The sequence below is a fragment of the Camelus bactrianus genome, chromosome 3 (assembly GCF_048773025.1).
Source record: "Camelus bactrianus isolate YW-2024 breed Bactrian camel chromosome 3, ASM4877302v1, whole genome shotgun sequence".
In the NCBI taxonomy this organism is placed as follows: domain Eukaryota; kingdom Metazoa; phylum Chordata; class Mammalia; order Artiodactyla; family Camelidae; genus Camelus; species Camelus bactrianus.
This window is the reverse complement of record NC_133541.1, coordinates 2,042,087-2,050,426: the sequence shown is the minus strand read 5'-3', so window position 1 is coordinate 2,050,426 and position 8,340 is coordinate 2,042,087.

The following is an 8,340-nucleotide window of genomic DNA, read 5'->3' as shown; positions in this document are numbered from 1 at the left end:
GGACCCAGAGGGGCACTTCTGGGGAGCGAGTCAGGGCACCTCCTGACACGCCATCCCCTCCCCTCCCTGTGCCTCGCCTGTGTCTCAGCAGGCAGGCATCCCCCAGGCGACGCTCCAGGCACAGCTCCTCTCCGACGAGCTGACATGTCAGGGAAGGGAGCACACACTCTGTCCGAGGATACTCCGTGGACTATTCTGAGAGCTGCTCAAACATGTGTATTCAGATCACTGTCCTGGCTGTCAGGACACACGTGCACTCACACAGCTTTCTTGCAAACGTCTGGTCCTGGTCTCCAGGACAGCCTTCCACACAAACGTGCTTGGTGAGTCAGTCTCCCACCCTGTCCTGCCTTTGTCTCCTGTCCTGTGGGCAGGCGGATGGTGTCTGCTTGGGAGACACGCTGGGGGCTGTGCCCACCTGATACGGACTCTGGTGCTGGCCGCCTCGTCTCCACAAGCTCCACGGCCGGGCTCTGGGAACAACCTGGAGAAGGCCTCCGAGCGCGCACACGCCGCCCAGCCACCCACGCCGTGGCTGCGGCACATGCGGACATGGCAGACCTGGGGCCCTGGGGCATTAATGGAAAAGCTGCCAGGCCCTCCAGCAAAAAATTGAGTTGCGTCCTGGCCAGCCCACCGGGAATAGAGAGGCCTTCTCCCCAAAGAAGCCATTCCCACATCCCAGCACACCTGTGCAGGAGGCCTGAGGCATCCAGAGGTGACCTTGTCTGCAGGATGGATGAGGCTGAGCGGGGTCCCAGCTAAGTTCTTGGCATGTGCCTTGAAAACTGCTGGGTGCCGGGCTCTGCCGGCTGGTCAAGGACTCATCAGGGTTCCCGGTCACCCCAGCCCGCCACCTGCCTCACTACCAGGCCCTCCCTCTCAGCCCCCTTGCTTCTCTCGCTGGGGACTCCAGGCTCTGGTGTGACGATGCCGTGAACTGAGCGGAGGGGGGGCTCTAGGCTGAGCTGAGCAGGTCTGTGCCAGGGAAGGAGCAACGCCGTAGGCAGCAGCACGCGGCCCACTGGCAGAACACCCATTACCAGGGCCATCTGGGCAAATTCATCAGCCAAGCCACTGTGAGCACCACGTTCTCCCTCCGGTGAGACAGCCACCCACCAGCCCCCGGCCAGCTCAGCTCAGAGGGGTAGTTCACTCTGGCAGCCTCTGTGTCCACCCCATGCCCGGGCTGTGGTGTCTCTGGGACCATCACAAGTGGCCTTGGGCACCTGCAGACAGCCCCCTTCTCCTGCACCAGGTGGGCAGTTACCTGCACCTCATCACTAGGCCTGGACGCTGGACCCCCACGTGGAGTCCACGGACTGCGTGCCGTTGCCATTGCCTCATCTGACAGATGAAGAAGTCCTACACAGAGAGGTTAAGTAACTCCCCAAAGGCAACACAGCCAGCCAGCCTGAGGGCAGGATTCCCCCACCGGCCCACCCACCACACCGCTGCCCCTCAGGGAGGATGTCCGCAGCCAGGGCAGCTGGGGGTTCTGGGCCCTACGATTTGTAGTGATTGATCAAAGCCTTCAGCTTCTTTGCTTTCAAACAGGGTTAGGCAGTGTGGATGGGCATGTGGGGCTGGGCTGTGCGGGATTCCCATGGGTATTGAATGAGGTCCAGGGGTGTACTCAGGGGTTCTTGTGTTCCTGTGTATACAACTCCTGGTCTTTAAACAGGGAAGTTCGAGACAGAACAAGGAGTGCATTCATTTGCAGGTGAGCATGCCAGCCAGTCCACGTCCTCAGCTGGAGCCAGTGGGGCAGCCAGCGCGGCTGGGAATGGTGAGGCTGGGCTGGCCACATTGTGGACATACACACGTGAGCCTGGAGCGTGTTCTGTCTGTATGTTTTCATAAACGCAAAGTTGGGTTAAATACAGGAGACCTTGGTCCCAACCCAAAGGGTAACTCAGCAGACACCGAGGACTGCGGGCAGGCAAGCAGGGGGCCGGCCATGGGCCAACATTATGTGATCGCAGTCACTGGGATGACATTTCCACGTGCGAGAAGCGGCAAGCAGGCGTCCACTCGCCTCTGTTTCTGAGGCTGGTTCTGGCTGACAGTGGCCAGGCGAGCCTCTGCGGAGGTGAGTGTAGGAGGGGGCCTGATGTGCTATCCTGCTGGGACACACGCATCTCCAAGAACAACACCCTTGTTTCCACAGGCTGAAGTGCAAGAACAGGAGAGATTAACACTGAAAACGTATTCCTGAAATCTGGGCTTGTGGCCGGTGTTTCCTGGCAGCCCAGCCACGGGGGCGTCCGGAGGTTGGGTGCCAGTGTCCATCCGGGGCTTGGCTGGAGCCCATTGAGGCACCTCTGAACTGGGAAAACTTGAACTTGGACGCTGTCTCCCCAGCCTCTGTGGTCGCCACTGTTGCGGCCTGGCCGGGGGCTGCCGGAGCCCGGGGGAGTGGCACGTGCCTCCACACCCGCTTCAGGCCACTAAACGGTGACTCAGACTACTTTCCCAGTTCTTCCTCAGAATTATGCTCAATAAACCTGGAGACTCCTATTTCTGGAAAGAAGGCCAGTTTATGTCTGGCATGGCTGTGTCTCCTTTACAGCTCCCAATTGACCTCGGCCCAGCCAGGGCCAGCCCAGGGCAGCCTGTCCCAGCTGGTGCCCTCGCCACATGGCCCTGGGCAGGTTCCGTCCTGCAAGGTCGCTGTGAGGTCTCAGGATGGGTGAGTATGGGGCTGAGGGCTCATCCAGGATGGAGCACGTCCTCTCCAGCAGGGGGAATGGAAGCCGGAGGGAGCACAGCTGGACTCTGGAGGCAGCCCCGGGGCTCTAGTCTGAGCCGCCTGGAGCTGGTGGGGCCAGGAGCCCCACGACGCCACGACCCCGCAACCCCGGCCTGGAGCTGAGGAGGGGGGAGGCCTTCTCAGGCTGCTTCTCGGGGTGACGGCTCAGTGCCCTCCCTTGCCCGACAGGACCTTGGCCAGTGAGAGTCTCAGCCCAGTGGTGCTGGCTTCTGCCCACAGAGTCCCCACAGACAGGCCCATGATGCACGGGGCAGGGCGCCCTCAGTCACATAGCCTGGGGCAAAATGCTGTCCCTCTGTGCCCGTTTCCCCACCAAAGAGGGAGGTGCAGCCCCCCATTCTCCCTTCTTCTATTTCACACTCATTTTACAGATGGGAAACTGAGTCACAGAAAGGCCACGTCCCCCTCCCCCGAAAGCGCCTGTGTCGTGGCAGGCATGGTGCTGGGCAGACATAGTGCCACTAGCAGACAGGCCAGACGCCCGGGACCTGCAGAGGGCGTCCAAGGGGCCTGCGATGACGTCCCTGGGACAAATGCTGGTCCTGGCAAAGTGTGGCTCTGAGGCCCAGTCCTGGTGTCCCCTGGCCGGGGTGCTGGGGCAGGGGCATCCCTGGAGAGGCCCTGGCAATGGTGCAGGTGCAGAGAGGATCTCGGGACTTCTTTGGCCCCAGAGGCTGGGCCAGGGGAGCAATGGCAGGTGGGAGCATCCCTGCATGTGGTGCCCGGCTGGGCCCCCTGGCCCCGGCCATCTGCACACCCTCACCACCCAGTGGCCTCACTCAGGAGATCCTGTGGGAGACGCATACTGAGGATGTGGGCAGGTGTGCTGAGCCACTGAGGGGCCTGGCTGGATCCCATCCTTGGCTTCCTCATCCCGTGGGATCCGACTGGTACGTGGAAGGACAGGGTCCCTGTGGGGCATCTGGGAGCCTGGAGACATGCATTTGGACCTGCAGGGACCGCCCTGCCCTCTGCCTGGGGGCCAGCGGCCATCCTCTTCGCCCTCCTGGCTGGTGGCCGACAGTGAACACCAGGGTCTTCAGGAACCAGGCGGCCTTCCTTGGGTCCTCTTCCTCCAGTGGGGACAGCTCCTCCAGAGCTCTTATTTCTGTTTTCGGGCTGTTTCTCAGACAAGTCTGGACCAGCACACGATGGCCCCCTTGGCAGGTGTGCCACATACGTCAGCAGGACTGGGCTCCAGAGATCCCCTGGGACATGTGAAACACTTGTCCCGTGCGGCATCCAGATGGAAAGCCTCCCTCCCTCCCTCGGGCCCCCCACAATGGCCTCCCCTTCACTGCCTCCCCGCACGGCCACCACAGGAGGCTCTACAGGGCCCCAGGGAGGCCCCCGGGAGTTACGGTGGAACTGCCTGGGTGGGACAGTGGGCTGGGGTCCGCCTCCTGCCCAGACACAGATGAGTGCCCCATGCTGAGCCCCCTCAACAGGGGGTTCAGGATTATTCGGGGTCACTCCAGACAGCGCAGGCACAGTGCGTCCCAGTGTCCTCGCTGAGCAGGGGATCAACGTCTCTTTTACGAAAGCACCAGCGGAAACATCAGGCCAGAGAGGGCTGAGCCCGCTGGCCGCCCCGTCCTGGCGGCCTGCACAGACAGAGCCTCTGTCTTCCCCGTGGCCCTTCTGAGGAAGGCAGGTCAGCTCTTGCCCGGGGCCTCGGGGAAAGAGGCTGTGTGGGGGCAGGCAGGACCTGGCTGTGCCTGGACGCCGAGCACCCCCCGGAGCCGCTCTGTGCCAAGCAGGTCTTGCATGAGCAGTGCTGCCATCTGAAAGGCTAATTTGTGCAAATGAGAGCCCTGCTCACCTGGCCTCCTCGCTGAGGAATGTGCCTTCCCACTACACACGCCCGCAGACACTCCTCCAGGTGAAAACTTTCCATCACCAGGTGAGCGCGCTGGTCCCGCTGGGGGCCCACACGCTGTCCTGGGGGCCTGGCTCCATGCCCCTGCCTTTGGGTTCAGGCAACACACGAGGTGGTCAGAGCCTTTGTTGGGGAGGTCGGGGGCAGAGCTACCCTGAGCGCAGGGCCTGGGGTCCCAGCAGCAGCCGTGCTCGCTGCTCTGAGGCTCAGGGGGCAGCGGAGGAGGGGCTGCATCCTCACCACCAGTGGGTTTCGAGACTCAAACTCTGATCATTGATTCTGCCTGTGAGTCCTCACCAGAGCCTTGGGGCCCTGGCTCGGGCCAGTGTGAACTCCTGCAAATAGGGGCCTGTGGCATTTGCGGCAGGCTTCCTAAGTGGGGACAGTCCCAAAGGGGACACTGACAGGCCCCAGAACCATCTGTAGCACCCAGCCCACCTGAGCTGTGACAGAGGCAGCCGCGGGTCCAGCTCTGCCCCCAGAGCCATCTGCACCCCAGCACCACAGCCCCCACTCCTCCAGGTTCTGCGGATGCTGGAGGTGGGCCAGGTGGGCCGGGATGGGATCCCCACTGCAGGGACGAGTCCCTCACGACGGCCCCCCTCAGCACCCGTGGGGGGCGTGAACCCAGGCCTCAGTCAAGGCCTCCGATTCGCGGTGAACCTCAGCCTCCCAGCCAGACCAGCTTGCACCTGAGAGTGAGGATACAAGGACAGAGGCACAGAAACGCTCGCAGCCAATTTTCAGGGCGCGCAAGCGAGAGAGCTGAGGTTATCCCCGGAGAAACCGCTCTGGATCCTTTTCAGAGGAACTGCTCTCAGGGGTGTTAACAGAGGTGGTCCACCCTGGTAAACGGGGCTCATCCCAGGCGCACCCGCGGCCCCCAGCACCGCTGGCGGATGGCGGTCTCAGCGCACACTGGCGGCACGAGCCCAAGGCCGCCGAGCCTCCCGAGTCTGCGCGTACCCCACGCCAGCCCTTGCGCAAAGCCCTGCTGCCCCGCGCTCCTGGTCCGGCTGTTGTCACCGGGCCTTCCTGGGGACTGTTTGCTCTGGGCCCGGCCTGATACTATCGATCTCCTGGTGAGGTGGGGCTGCGGGCGGGGCTGGGAGAGCACGGCTTTCGGGCCCAAGGGGACCTGGCCCATCTCCAGCAGCCCTGGGGGGGGCTCCTGCACACACTGCCCCCGGGAGGTCGGAGGAGCAGGGCGGCTGGCCCGCCTGCCCCAGACCATTGCCAGTTTCAGGGGCAGGGACCCACCACAGTGCACAGCACTGGCTGCAGACGAAGCCTCTGGGCCGCGCACAGGCGAGCACCGCAGCAGGTGGCCGGCCACTCGGGGAAACTCAGTCTCATCGACATAAACAAGATCTTGCTCGAGGCAGGTGGGGGCCTGGGGGGCACCTTCCATCTCAGGCTTCTGACCAGAAATACCTGGGCTCCCAGGCCCTCCTGGTTCCAGTGGAAGCATGAAGAGTAGACGTGTGAGGCTCACCTGGCCATCCCCATGGGGAGAGGGTGCGCCTAGCGGAAACATCTGCGGAACCAGAGAGAAGAGGCCTTGGTGGGTAGGCAGAGTGGTGACCCGCGCCCAGCGCTGCCTCCCGCGGAGACTGGCAGGATCCGGCTGGGGAGGAGCAGAGAGTCGGAGAGCAGGCACCACCCTCCATGCCCATCCCAAACTCCCGTTCACTCAACAGTGGGCACAGCCCCGCAGCCCAGGAGTCAGCATCCCACCCAGGGGATTGGAGCTGTGCAATGCCCCGCACTCCCAGGTGGCGGGCAGGATGGGCACCCAGCTCACACTCTAGGGGTCTGCGGCCAGCATGCAGCCTGGGGTCTGGCTAAAGGGCTGCTGCGTTGTCTTTGGGGGGGCTTGGGCCCTCCCGGAGGGTGGTCCAGCAGGACCGGGAGTGCGGCTGTGAGTGAGTCCCTGGAACACAGGCAGATCCAAAGGCTCAGCCCAGTAAGCCTGCTGTCTGGCAGGGACACACCCCAGAGTCCGCGGGGTCCTGGGCCTGGGAGGAAGGGAGGAGGAGGTCTGCATGGTCACTCACCTGTGAAACGCCTCAGGGACTCCATGACAGCTGAATTTTGCGTGAACAATGACGTGGAACACAGCAGGGCAGAGACGAACAAGGTTGGACCAGGGTAGGTGCGGGGGTCCTTGTGGCCGCTGCCCCTCAGATGGCTTCCGCCCTGATCAGGGCTCCTGAGAGCTGTTCTCTGATGTTTGTGGATGAGGGGCCGCTTCCCATGTGTGGGCTGGGCAGCTGGGGCACCCGTGCTACATTCAGGGCCTCGTGGTCCACGCACATCTCTGCTGAAGGGAACTGAATGTGAGCTCCTGGGAAGAAGAACGGAGCCCAAAAGGCAGAGGAAATGCCTGAGCTCACGGAGGCATCTCAGCTGCGTCCAAGCAAGCGGCAGAACCGAGGGGAGCGCGTCCCCAGCTGGGCCTTGTAGGTGACAGGAATGTCAGATGGCGGCTGCTCCCAGAAACGGCCATGCCCAGATCTTGACGGCTCTGGGTCTCCATTTGCAGAGACATAAACCTTGTCAGACTTGACGAGAAAACAAAAAATGCACCTTAAATGTAAAGACACAGATGGAAAACTGAAGGACGGACAATGCTTCTCCTTCCACACATTAACCTGCGGAAAGCTGGAGGGGCTACCTGAGTGTCAGAGACTTGAGGTAAGAAGTTTATGAGAGATAAAGAAGGACATTCCACAGTGATAAAGAGCCAGTTCAACCTGAAGCCACAGCAGCCCCAAAACATGGCTCAAATCCCAGACAGCACAAGCCAAGGAACCAAGCGACAGACAAGGGACCATCGGGGCGGAGACTTTAACTCACTCTCGGTTACCGAAATCAGTGAGAACACAGACGGGAAGAGCACGACCACCAGACTGACCCAGCGCACAAGCGACAGAGCCCAGCATCCTACAGAACACACACTCTTGTCAAGAACACACAGAATATTTACCAAAATAGCCCAGATTCTAAACCACAGAGCAAGTTTAAACTCATGTAAAAGGACTGAATTCACACAGCGTGTGTTCTCTGGTCACGGTGGGATATGAGCTCTCACTGACAGAAAGAGACCAGGAAAGAGCTCCAGATGCTTGGAAATCGTGCGTCTAAGCAGCACCGTTCTGCGTAACTTACGTCAAAGAAGAAATTACAACAGAAATCAGAAAATATTTTGAGCTGAGTGAGGAGAATGCACCGCATTGAAATCACTGGGACGCAGGCAAGTAGCCATCAGAGGGAATTCTACAGTCCTAACTGGAAAAGTCATACATAAAAAAGAAGAAAGACTGAAAGTCAACGACTTAAGCTTCCAGTTCAAGAAACTAGAAAAAGAATGTCCAAGAAATTCCAGGAAGGAAGGAGAGAGACAACAAGCCTATGAACCAGAAGACAGAAAGACAGCCGGGAAAGTCAGCAGGACCGAAGTCTGGTTCTGTGAAAACATCGCTGACGTCAGTCGACCTCCAGCAGCACTGACCACGAGCAAGACGGAAAGCAGAGCCTCCCAGACACAGGAAGTACCGCGAATCGCTGCTGTGGACTTTGCAGCGATGAGCACGACGTGTCTGATGGAACGGGCGAAACCCCTGAAAATTCAATTTACCAAAATGGACACAAAAAGAAATTAAAAGTCTGAGTAGTCTTACATCCA